Raw genomic sequence first — 11,867 nt, forward strand, 5'->3', positions numbered from 1 at the left:
TGACATTTTTTTATGCGGTCCCTGTTATGCGGTTCGCAGCATAAAAAAAAATATTTTGTAAACTGCGTTGCAAAAACAACTTTTTAAAGTTTCTCGCGAAGTTTCCAACATTTTTTTTTTTTTTTTGAACGATTTTTTTTATGCGGTCCCTATCCACAAAAACAGGTTTGGGTGCAATATTGGTTTATCGGGTTTAAATGGCACGACAACCGTGGCAAGTGGGTCGGCCACTCAGACCACCGTAATTTCGTCATAATACTGAGGAGGAGGGGAAATCTCTTGTACACTGCAACAGAGGTAACTGCTAGCAACCAATCCCATGGCTTTCGGACCCACGAATTTCACGAGCACGCACTCCTCGTGTACTCGATAGACATTCGGTACGTTCAGAACCCGGAAACCTTAAATTTCGAGTCCCCAATCCAAATAGGCTACCCACTGCCCTGTCAAAGCAGGCAGAAGTCATAAATTGATGACCACTCAGTGATGTATCACCATGCTTTTGGTTGCCTCTTTTTTCGCTAGCTTAACAAAATGTCGCCAAGCTTGTGGTCTCCAAGTTTTTTCCACAAATTTGTCACCAACTTCACGTCATATCTTCACGACGGCGGGAAATTGGGATGCCAAATACAGTGCCAGTTTGGGTAAGTTCCTGTAGACCAGTAAATTCTAGTAGTAGAATCGAAGTGAAAACGTTAAGGGGCTAGTTGCTATAATTTTTCGAAACAATTGTGGCAGTTATTGTTTACAACAAAATTTTTAGATTATACTCATATATTATTGTACGGCACTTTAAATCCGCTTATTAGGCATCCATTATACATATTTAATAAGATTTTAGCAATTATAATTACATTACGTTCCTGTCAAAATATGATATGAAAAAAAATCTACAGTCATAACGTTTTCTTAAGAAAATAGCATGTTTTTTTCCCCGTACCAGGAAACCACAAATCACTAAACGACTAAATCACCAAGCAAAAATTTTGTTAAAATGTTTTTAAAACTTTATAAACATGCTGCCTTGCCTTTTTTTTTAACTGCGCACAGGGTTGCTAGAGCTTTAAAGTTGAAATAGTCAATACCTGTTTGAATACCCCGCCTACACTGGCGAATTATACTCGTTTATTTTTAAACCGTCTTGAAAGTTATACATGAGTCGACTGACGAAAGTAAAGGAGCAGGGAGAAGTCACGCATGCCCTGTATTCCCAAAGTCGGCGACGGTGTTGCGAAATGAATGGTTTTTGCCCAACTCAAAAATGCTCAACGCGCCTAGACAAGTTTTCCCTTCAAAAATTTCGCTGTTTTCAGCAAAAAATTAAAGGAAAAAATTTACATTTCGGTCATCTCGTCGAAAAAAACGATGTTTCTGTTTTTATTTTGTACTAGCCGCCTTCGGCGACCATCTGGTCCGCCTTTTTACGCCAGGGTTGCCGCCTTCGGCGGCTGCATAGACAATTTAGCGACGGTATTAATAAATGTTTTTCTCTATATATCAATATTATCATCTGCCTTTTTACGCCAGTGTTGCCGCCTTCGGCGGCTGCTTAAATAAGTTTCGTGGCGGTATCAATCGATCTATATCTATATCATTATTAATTTAAATAAAATATTTTCTAGATCTATCTCCAGTTCCGTCGTTTGGAATACTTTTAAAGGAGGGGGAGAGGAGACACAAACTGCTTGCACTTCATGCAAATTTCGTCGAAAAATAACAAAAAACACTTCCACTTTTACTTGAAAGCATTGTTTTTTCAAAGTCATGGTGTGTGTGGGGGGGGGGGGGGCATTGACACCCCGTTGAAGTTCCTTAAATAACGGGCATGTCTCTTTCTTGCTCTCCATCTACTATATCGACCTCTGCATTTGTCTATCAATCTATCTATCTGTACGATCTATGCGTATCTACCTCTGACAGTAATTAACAATGTTTTCAAATCGCAGCGGCGCCCCCCCCCCCAACCCCCGTTGTTGTTCTTTAAATAACGGGGTCTGTCTATCTCTCACTGTACATCGACCTGTAGATTTATCTTTCTCTAGATCCATGGAAATTTACCTCTGATAGTAATTAACAATCTTTTTTCAAAGAAAAAAAGTATTAATTCGAGAACAAAAAAATAAAATAAAATAAAACATTTTTTGTACATTCAATGTATATCTATCTACCTATTCGATCCATCTCTAAATTTTCTCATCTATCTCTATTTATTTTGATCTAACCTCCAATCTTATTCCCTAACAAAAAGAAAATCATGCAAAAAAAGCGCGCTTACTTATTTATTAAAATGCACAAAAATTTGATGTCTTTGTGGTACCCGGAGTTTGCCAAAGTATAAAAATCATTGTTTTTATTGAAATTAAAAAAAAAAAAAACTTTTATTCACATTATAGAACAAATTAATGTACCAAACCGCTAAAAGAAAAAGAGCTGAATTATATTACACAACATTGTATCAACTGAAACCAAATAAAAATAATTAATGAAACAAAAAATGCATTCAGTTTTTAATATTAATAATCAAAGATATTTATGATCAAAATCTTAGCTTTAGCAATGACGAAGTCACAGCATGGCCAACTTCAGAACATCGCTAATAAAAAAACACAAGAACTTAAAAGCACAGCTTGACATAATGCAAAGAATATTCGTTCCTCCAATTACAATTTAGCGATTAAGATTCGATGCCTCACATCGAATCGAAATCCAAGTAGTGACGTCAGAGGCATAAAAGATTGAAGAACGCTTTTTTTTCGACCGATGCGTGGAGAGACATAATGTGTTCAGCATTAAAATAATTGTTAAAAAAAAACTATTGCGTATTTTTAAGAACTTTTTTCTTCTGAAGAGGGCGAAATGTTTTTACTATTACCAACTTAAATTTTAGAAATGGGGCTTTGATACTTCTCGCAGGATGATATTAGAAAAAAGTAAAACCCGGGAAAAAATGCAAATTAAAGGTTTTTTCAAAAATTCGTAAAAAATACAAAGATTGCTCTATCTTCAAATTTTTTTCATTCATCATATTTAAAATTAAATTTCCTACACTATAGTGCAAAAAATATTTGTGTGGTGCGATTGGTTCGTGGACTGTGAGGTAAAAAGTACTAAAAAGTGCAAAAAAAACACATAAAACATTAAATAACTTTTTTTCTAATTAAAATATCAAAAATCGAAGCCCGAGGTGCACAACTTCAGCAAAAACTACACCTGTATACTAAATTTCATCTTTCTAGGCCTTACCGTTTTCCCGGGATGCGCGCCACACACACACACACACACACACACAAACATCTTATTTTATTATATGTATAGAAGATTGCATCAATGCATTGATCACATCAATTTAGTCTCTGTGTTTTCTCCCCTTATGAGTCACAATGTATTCACTGTAAAAAACTCTATCGATTTTGTCAAAAAAATTCAGAATTGCGTTCCAAATTATTCTTTTATGGCTTCTTTTGATGTGAACTCATTATTTATGAACGTTCTAGTCGAGGGTTCATTGTTATGCCTTCAGAGTAGACTGTCTGAATTTCATTTTACCTCTAAGGAAATTGAGGATTTAGTTTTCCTTACTCATACATGTCTAAAGCAATGTTCCTTTGTTTTTAGTGGTAAATTTTATACTATGTTGGATGGTTTAGCAATGGGAAACCCACTTAGCCCCATCCTTAGTGATATTTACATGCATTACTTTGAGGTCAAGTTGTTTCAGAAACTACAGTTCCAATTCTATGTTCGCTATGTTGATGACTGTTTTGTTCTTATGAATCACGATCAACTAAGCATTGATGATGCTTTATCTATTTTAAATTCCATTGATCCTCATATTCAATTCTCTTGTGAAAAAGAACAGAGTAATTGCCTTTCATTTCTGGATGTTCTCGTTTCTTGAACTGAGTCTGGTTTTGAAACTACGGTTTATCGCAAACCTTTTGCTGTTTCATTACCCCCCCCCCCCCCAATAGATTATTGTCTCACCCTCCTAATCAAAAATATTCAGCTTTTAACACATTTGTTTATTGTACAAAGAATATTTGTTCTTCACCTGAGCTTCTTAATGCGGAACTTAACTATTTGAGAGCTGTGGCTGTTGATAGAGACTATCCGCCCACTTTAGTTGATTCCATTTATAAAAAACTTTGCAAAAAATCTCAAATATTGTTCTTAATACAACTTTTAACACTAAGAATTTAGTTGTTCTGCCTTTCTTCCCTGGTATTAGTTTTCAGGTTGCTAAGATTCTGAAGCGATTCCAATTCCAAGTGGTATTTTCTCCTATTAATAAACTTTTTTTCTCTTCTCTTAAAGATTCTATTCATCCTCTTAATTGTTGTGGGATCTATAAAATTGTTTGCAATTGCGGACTCGGATACATCGGACAGTTCCGCCGTCCTTTGAAATTTCGGTTAAAAGAACATCAAAGATATGTCAGAAAACAACAGTTGAATAAATCCAGTATTGCTCAACACTGTTGGGAATCGAATCACTCTTTTGATTTTAACTCTTATCAAATTATACAAAAATGCCCCAATTCGTTGGATCTTGATTTTTGGGAATCTTTCCACATCCTGAGGAACCGTTCTAATTTAGTTAACGATCTTACTGCAATTCCCTATTTTTCTTCTGTGTGGACTCCTTTGTTAAAATTGGTTTAGTTTCTCTATTGTTTTTATGTATACATCGTACATTTCTTACTTTTATTTTTTCATTTTTTGCTTTCTTATTTCGTTTTGTGATTAACTAATTCCAATATGTTTTATCCTTCACTCTGTTTTTTCATGCATTTCTCCATTTGATACATTGCTTCCATACATAGTTTTTCCCGCTGGTAAATTTATTGCTAATTTATGCAGAGTGGTTTCCTTTTTGGACTTTTTGCATTGTTTATGGGTTTTCTTGGAAAATTTATTACTTAACGGTTTTTTCCTGATGGAATTATATAAGAAATTATGCCTCCAGGTGTCATTTTATCTTTTTTTGTTTTTGTTTAATTTCTATTTTTTGATATTTATAATATCTCCTGTTCCACACTGTTAAAAATGGGTATTCAAAAATAATGAAAATTTACTCATTTTTGAATACTTTCATTACTCAATATAGCTCCGAATCAATAAGGTTCAATTTTGAGAAACACATGTACTCATTTCATGACTCGTATTTCTCGTATGTTTGTATTTGATGCCACATTTACTCATTTTTGAATCAATTGTATTCAAAAAAAAAAAAAAAATGAATACATTCAGAGTTTCATTTTTGAATACATTTTTTTTAACAGTGCACCATGTTGCTTTTCTCGGATGACTTCTCATCCAGAAGCTCACATTTCTCAGCATTGAAAAAGGTGTTCCTTGTAACACCGAAACACGTGTCTGCAATAATTTTGCAATTTTTTGTGCTTCACAATGTTGGATTACTAACTGTTCTAATACATCCAAATATTAGAAAAAATCATTTTATGATATCTTCTGAATCTTTCAGGTGACATTTATCAAATCACTTTTTCTCAAGAAGTCCAAACGTGTAAAATGCAAATTTATTTGAGGGTAAAGTGTGACTTTTTGATCAAAACGTAAAAAATCCGTCCTCTGCGCGTTTTATTTTGAACGAAAGGGGACATAGCCTGAAAGAATCTGTAGTACGAAGACTTTTAGATTCAAAGGAAGACATGTCCAAAATCCTCAAATTTTAATTCACTACTTTTAGGTTCACGTACTTCGATAAGAGAATATGAGAAGGTGAAATATTAGGGTTTTGGTGAAATTAGAAAACTCAACATTCAGGTTTTCGTTCACAATTGCACATACCCAAAATTAAGATGGCGATATCTCCTTGTTTTTTTTTACATAAACATTTCTTACTCTGGGCCATGATTTGCTGTGCTTTCGTGCTCAATTCGGTACCCAGAGAAGTTAATAAAACTATTTTGCTCTTACCCTAATTCGTTTTCCTCACCGCTTGAACATTTTTAGAAAATGGATATGTTCTCTTTTGATAAATTAGTCCTCAGATATCAAAGTAGCTAAACTGAGTAAAAGCTTGCCAAAGACTGCCATGATACTTTGGCGTACAAAAAGCAATCGAAAATGATGCATTTACAGCAATAGGCTAAAAGCAATCACTGCTTTCTTAAAAATAAACGTTGTTTAATGAAACTATCTCTGTTTAATTACATCTACTGCAAAGCATTTTTCTTCTTTCTAAATTTACATTAAAATCAATGGATGATTGCTAAGTATTTTTATCCAGCGAGTTTTTGCGTATCTATAAAATAAGAGCTAATAAAAAAATCAGTTACACATTCGACCCAAAATTAGTAAGAAGTGACTATTTAAGATCAGGGTGCAGACAAGAAGTTATTTTTTGTTGGGACGTGCTATTTTGATGACCAGTGTAATTAAACTTAGAAATTTGAAATGTTTTTTTCTCCCCAGAAGTGCTTGACATGACCGAAAGAATTCACATGAAGGAAATTCCCCCGAAATATCTGAAACAGCGCATTTTATACCTATATTTATAAAAAACTGATAAGTAAATTGTCGTTGATCAATAATCTCCAATTAAGACTTCAAATATTTTGAGAGTTTTTCTTAAAAATCACTCTTAAAAACTTCATTTCGTTTCTTATTACGTCAACATAACAGTTTATTCATTGGTGTATGCACTTTACCCGTGTTGGTTATAGTTGTGTGTGATACGCTATAGATTTTTATATTAGATTTTTTTAATATGAAAAAAAAAATGTCAGCAAAAATGTTGAAGTCATTATTAAAAAACAGGGAACAATATTAGTATAAAATGAAATTTTATTTTGGCAAGTAGTGTAATTCTCAAAAATTGGAAAAATCTAATGTCAACTATTTGGTCCATGGCATGATATGAATCAAGATGAATGTCTTGTGTCGAGAACATAGTGTGTTCTTGATTATAGCAGTCCTTGGAGTTGCCCCCCCCCCCTTTTCCAGCCGCCTTTTTTTTTTTTTTTTTTCATTATTTCCGTTCCTCAGACACGAGTCTTTTTCTTTTTCCGGACTTTGGATGTTTCGGACTCCTGCTACTTCCGGTCTGTTTGGAGGTTTTTAATGTTCCAAGTTACTGAAATATTTTCAAGACATCGTAGCTCTGGGGCTAGCTCTTGGTGAAGAGCCAGGAATTGCCACACTCGCAAGCGGCCTCTTCTTCTTTCCCATCTTTTTTTTCTTTTTACGTTCCTCAGACACGAGTCTTTTTCTTTTTCCAGACTTCAGATGTTTCGGACTCCTGGTACTTCCGGTCTATTCGGAGGTCTTTAATGTTCCAAGTTACTGACATATTTGCAAGACATCGTAGCGTCTTCGTAAGCTAGCATTCGATCGAAGAGTCTCGCCAGCGGCCTCTTCTTTCCCATTCTTTTTTTTTTTTTTTTTTTCAGCGTGCCTTAGGCAGAGGTCACGCGAGAGGAGTTTTTTTTGCAAAATCTATAAAGAAAAAAAAGGATAATTGTAAGAATAAGATTTACAGGTGAAAACAGAAATCACAACACGTTGTTATTATTTAAGCTTTAAATACAGTTGAACTCTCTTAATGCGATCAGATTTAATTCACTCTTTACTTAAAATGTTTGTGGTAAAACACTGAAATTTTCTTCCTTTGAAATTATTTATCATTGTGCTAGAAAGTAAAAGTCCCATTGTGAATCGAGAAGAAAATATTAAATACTTTGCATAGAAAAAAAAAGCCCGTACATTTGTTTACCTGTGAACATTTCAATTTACTGAGAGATATAACTACTGTTCATCTTCTATTGAGGACTACATCCTATTCCTTGATTGTCGGTTATCATATTCCTTTTTCAATATTTTTCAAAAAAAAAAAAAAAGAAAGAAAGAAAAAAAATCATTTATAAGGAATAAGTGATTTTTTTCTGAATATACTAATAGTTAGATAACAATGCATGAATTAGTAGTAATATTTTTAAAGTATGTGTAAACATTCCTTTGTTTTTTACTTCCTTTTACAAAAAAGGAAGTATTGTATTCGCGAAAAAATTTTCACTCAAAACTCGGCCTTAATTTCTATTTTGCTCACCCCCGAATGAATGTTGCGTTTATTTTTCAACCCGACCACACATGGATATATGCCTAGGAACGTACAGACACCCGAAATACCCATTTTGACGATTCCTGAGTTAATTACAACGAGTTTTCTCGTGACGTCTGTATGTACGTATGTATGTACGTATGTGTGTGTGTATATGTGTATGTATGTCGCATAACTCAAGAATGGAATGTCCTAGAAAGTTGAAATTTGGTACTTAAGACTCCTATTGGGGTCTAGTTGTGCACCTCCATTTTTGGTTGCATTCGGATGCTCCAAAAGGGGTCTTTTGCCCCTTTTTGGGGGGAAATCATTGTTAATTTCGATGTAAACTCAAGTGGTGTTATAATTTATGCAAACACTTGGTAATATATCGCCAAGCTTTTGGTCGCCAAGTTTGGCGATTTTTTTTTTTTTAATCTGGTTTCAATTTGGCAACTGTTGGTGATATTTAGAGAGTAAACTATTGAATCAGATTAAAATTGCCAATAATGAGAAAATGACATTAAATTGGAGTAAAAGGAAATCATGTGATGCACACATCAGCTCGTTTTTTACAGTATCACTCATTCACGGTTGTTACGAATAACGACTAATGCGAACAAATTCATGGATTTTTGACATTTCCTATTAACCGAGTGTAACAGTAAATTCAAAACAATTAGAAGTTCGAAGTGAAGTAAAATAAATAGGAAGGGACTTACTTATGGATTAGGAATCCTGAAAGTCTTCTTAAAATGCCTTTTTTTCTTTGGCCATTTTCAGGAATATCAGGAATAGAGTCTGAAATGAAAGTTAACATTAATTTCTCAACCGAAGTAACCATGATGAATATCTGCGAAATGTACCATGAACATTTTCAAAGATATTTACAAATTCTACAGGGTTACTAGAAACGATTCTTTCGTTTTCGAAACGCTGTATATCTTAAGTTTTTATCGTACAGCGATGAGGAACGTGAAAACAACCACAAAGGGTATCGCGATGTTCATCTGTTCTTGTAATGCTTTATGGGTCCACCAATGTCCTTATTAATGTACCCCCACCACCAACTAGTATGTTGTGGCCATCACGAAACTTTCTTCTATATTTTTCTGTTTTTTTTTTTTTTTTTTCTGATCCCTCCCCATGCTTGACGAGGAAGCAATATTCCCAGCAAAAACAAAATTACACATGCAAAAACTTGACGACTATCCCAATGTCTGAATTATTGCAAAAGCAAAGCAAAGAGCGAAAATTGAAAGTTATTTTAAAAGCCTTGCTTGAATTAATTACAAATATTTTATTTGTTAACAAACATAAGATGGCAACAGTTGAAAATTTTAAATCATTGAGATAATATTTCCGATCATTTCCATACAATTAAAATCACGAGAAATACGCAGACGACAATCTATTACGATTTATCTTTCTTATTGTTGCATTAATAAAAATATTTTTATTCCAAAAAAAAAAAAAAAAAAATCAACACCTCTTGGAGCGATCGGCGTCAAAATTGAACCAAAGCCTGTTTACATATGGATTCACATATATTCCAAATTTCAACCAGAACGTAGCATTACTTCTTGAGATAGGGCACTCAAAATGGAAAAAAAGAACGGGTGATTGCGCTACCCCCTTTTTAGCTGTTGACACAAAAATAAAATCAGTTCTTATACCCACTAAGGGCTACTTGCCGATAAATTTTTCTTTCATTCCGTTCATTATTTCTTGAGATACAGCAGTCACAATTGACGACAAAAAACGTTCTATAGCTCAACCCCCGTTTGAGTTATTGACACCAAAATTGAATCAGCACCTGTTCCTGTTAATACCAACATATGGACCAAATTTTGTTTGATTCAGCCAGTTACTTCCTGAGGAATAGCAAGCACGCGTAACTCGAAAAACGTCCCATTGCTCCACCCCCCTTGGAGGAATTCGCGCCAAAAACTAATGGGCACAAGTTCACATAGGGGCACATATGTGTACTAAATTTCGTTCGATTTCATGCGGTAGTTTTTGTTGTAGAGCGGCCACAAAAAAGTGGTCACACACAGACGTGACACACATACACACATACACACACACACACAGACAGACAGACATTTTCCAAAAATGGTCGAAATGGACTCAGCACACCTCAAAACGTTCGAATCCGTCAAAATTCGAAATTCGAAAATTTGCACGAATCCAATACTTTCTTCTATATATTAGATATAGAAGAAAGTAAAAATGGTAGAGGAACTGAAGGCTAGCATCCTTGCGACAGTGTTGACCATTAAGGCCGTGGTTGCCTGTACGATAGGGCATCGGATTCGAAACCCAAAGGTTCCGATTTCGATCCCAGCCGGTCGAAGATCTTCCATTTTCGTTAATGGTGACTGGAGCATGTTAAATATCTCGTGGTCACCCATCACTTTAAAGTTTCCACGCGAAAATTTCATTCTGTATCTTGCCTGATATTGTCTTCATTTTCTCCTAACTTGCCTTTATATTAATTGCATAACTTGTTCCAAAACCTATGCCTTCCGTGTTCGTTAATTTCGATTGGGGAACGTTAAATACGTGGTAGTCACAAAGTTCTCCATGTGAATCCATACCCATTGGGGAGCTGGAACAGGGATTGCTCGGGTTCTGGTCTGGATCAAAAAATCAGTGATGTCTTCATAGGGTCCCGTCAAATCGGTTCAACCCCAAAGAATTGAGGTATAGGGGACCTTTGAGTGTGAAGTGTTGGTCCTCACCAGGCCCTGCTAAAGCATTGGTTTCCAAGGAGCGAATCGCAGACCTTCGGCGTCGCTTATCGCCGAGAGGAAAAGTTGATTCTTCGGCGCATGCGCGCCCGAGCGAAATCGACGTCGTGAGTGGCCGCCGGAATCACTTGACTTTGATTTCAGCGTCACGCCGTGTGGCGACGCCAAAGCTCGGTGATTTCGCTTCTAGGAAACCAGGGCTTAAGAGTGACAGGCGTGTGACTGTACGATGCCCCCGACGACATAAATCCAAATCTTTTCGCGTTTGTCACTATTTTTATATATTCCTCATTGTTACACGCGCTTCTGAATGGATAGCATTTCGAAACCAAATGTGTCATTTGAAGTAACCCGGTAACATGAAAGTCCATGATGTAGATGATGATGAAGGCCAATTATATATCTTTCTTAATAATAAAGCTGAAAGTCTGTGTCTCTGGATGTCTGGATGTCTGTTACGCGCATAGCGCGGACCGTTCAACCGATTTTCACGAAATTTGGCACAGAATTAATTCATGGCATACGGGTGCCACAAACAAATTTTTGGAGAAAACGAACTGATTTTTTAATTAAGAAGCGATTTTTCGAAAATTTGATTTTGTTCTTTTTCTATTAGAATTCCTAATCCTCTATAAAGAACATTATACCGAGCAAATTATCATAACATGAATGAGTAAATTACCAAATTATCTTTTCGTGGAACTGTAACATGGGCGAGTTCATCATCAATTCATTGTAAATATACAGGTGAACAAAATGACTTTCTAGTTTTCTATGGGCAAAGCCGTGCGAGTACCGCTAGTTCACAATAAAAGAAAAATGCATGAAAAAACATATTTCATGTAATTCATACCTGGTGGTAATTCTGTATCCCTCCTTTCCATGATCAATGCAGTGCCATAGATTTCGAATTCATTTACCATGATAGTTGTTGTTTGAATCGCTGTGTCCAAGTGTTGCAGGACGCGGCTAAAGTCGGGGAAGCCATCTCCCGATTTTCCGGGCATGTTGATTGTATCCACGACTTGTTTGAAGTCGGTGGTTATGTGGTCC

This window comes from Uloborus diversus, chromosome 6 (assembly GCF_026930045.1).
Source record: "Uloborus diversus isolate 005 chromosome 6, Udiv.v.3.1, whole genome shotgun sequence".
In the NCBI taxonomy this organism is placed as follows: Eukaryota; Metazoa; Arthropoda; class Arachnida; order Araneae; family Uloboridae; genus Uloborus; species Uloborus diversus.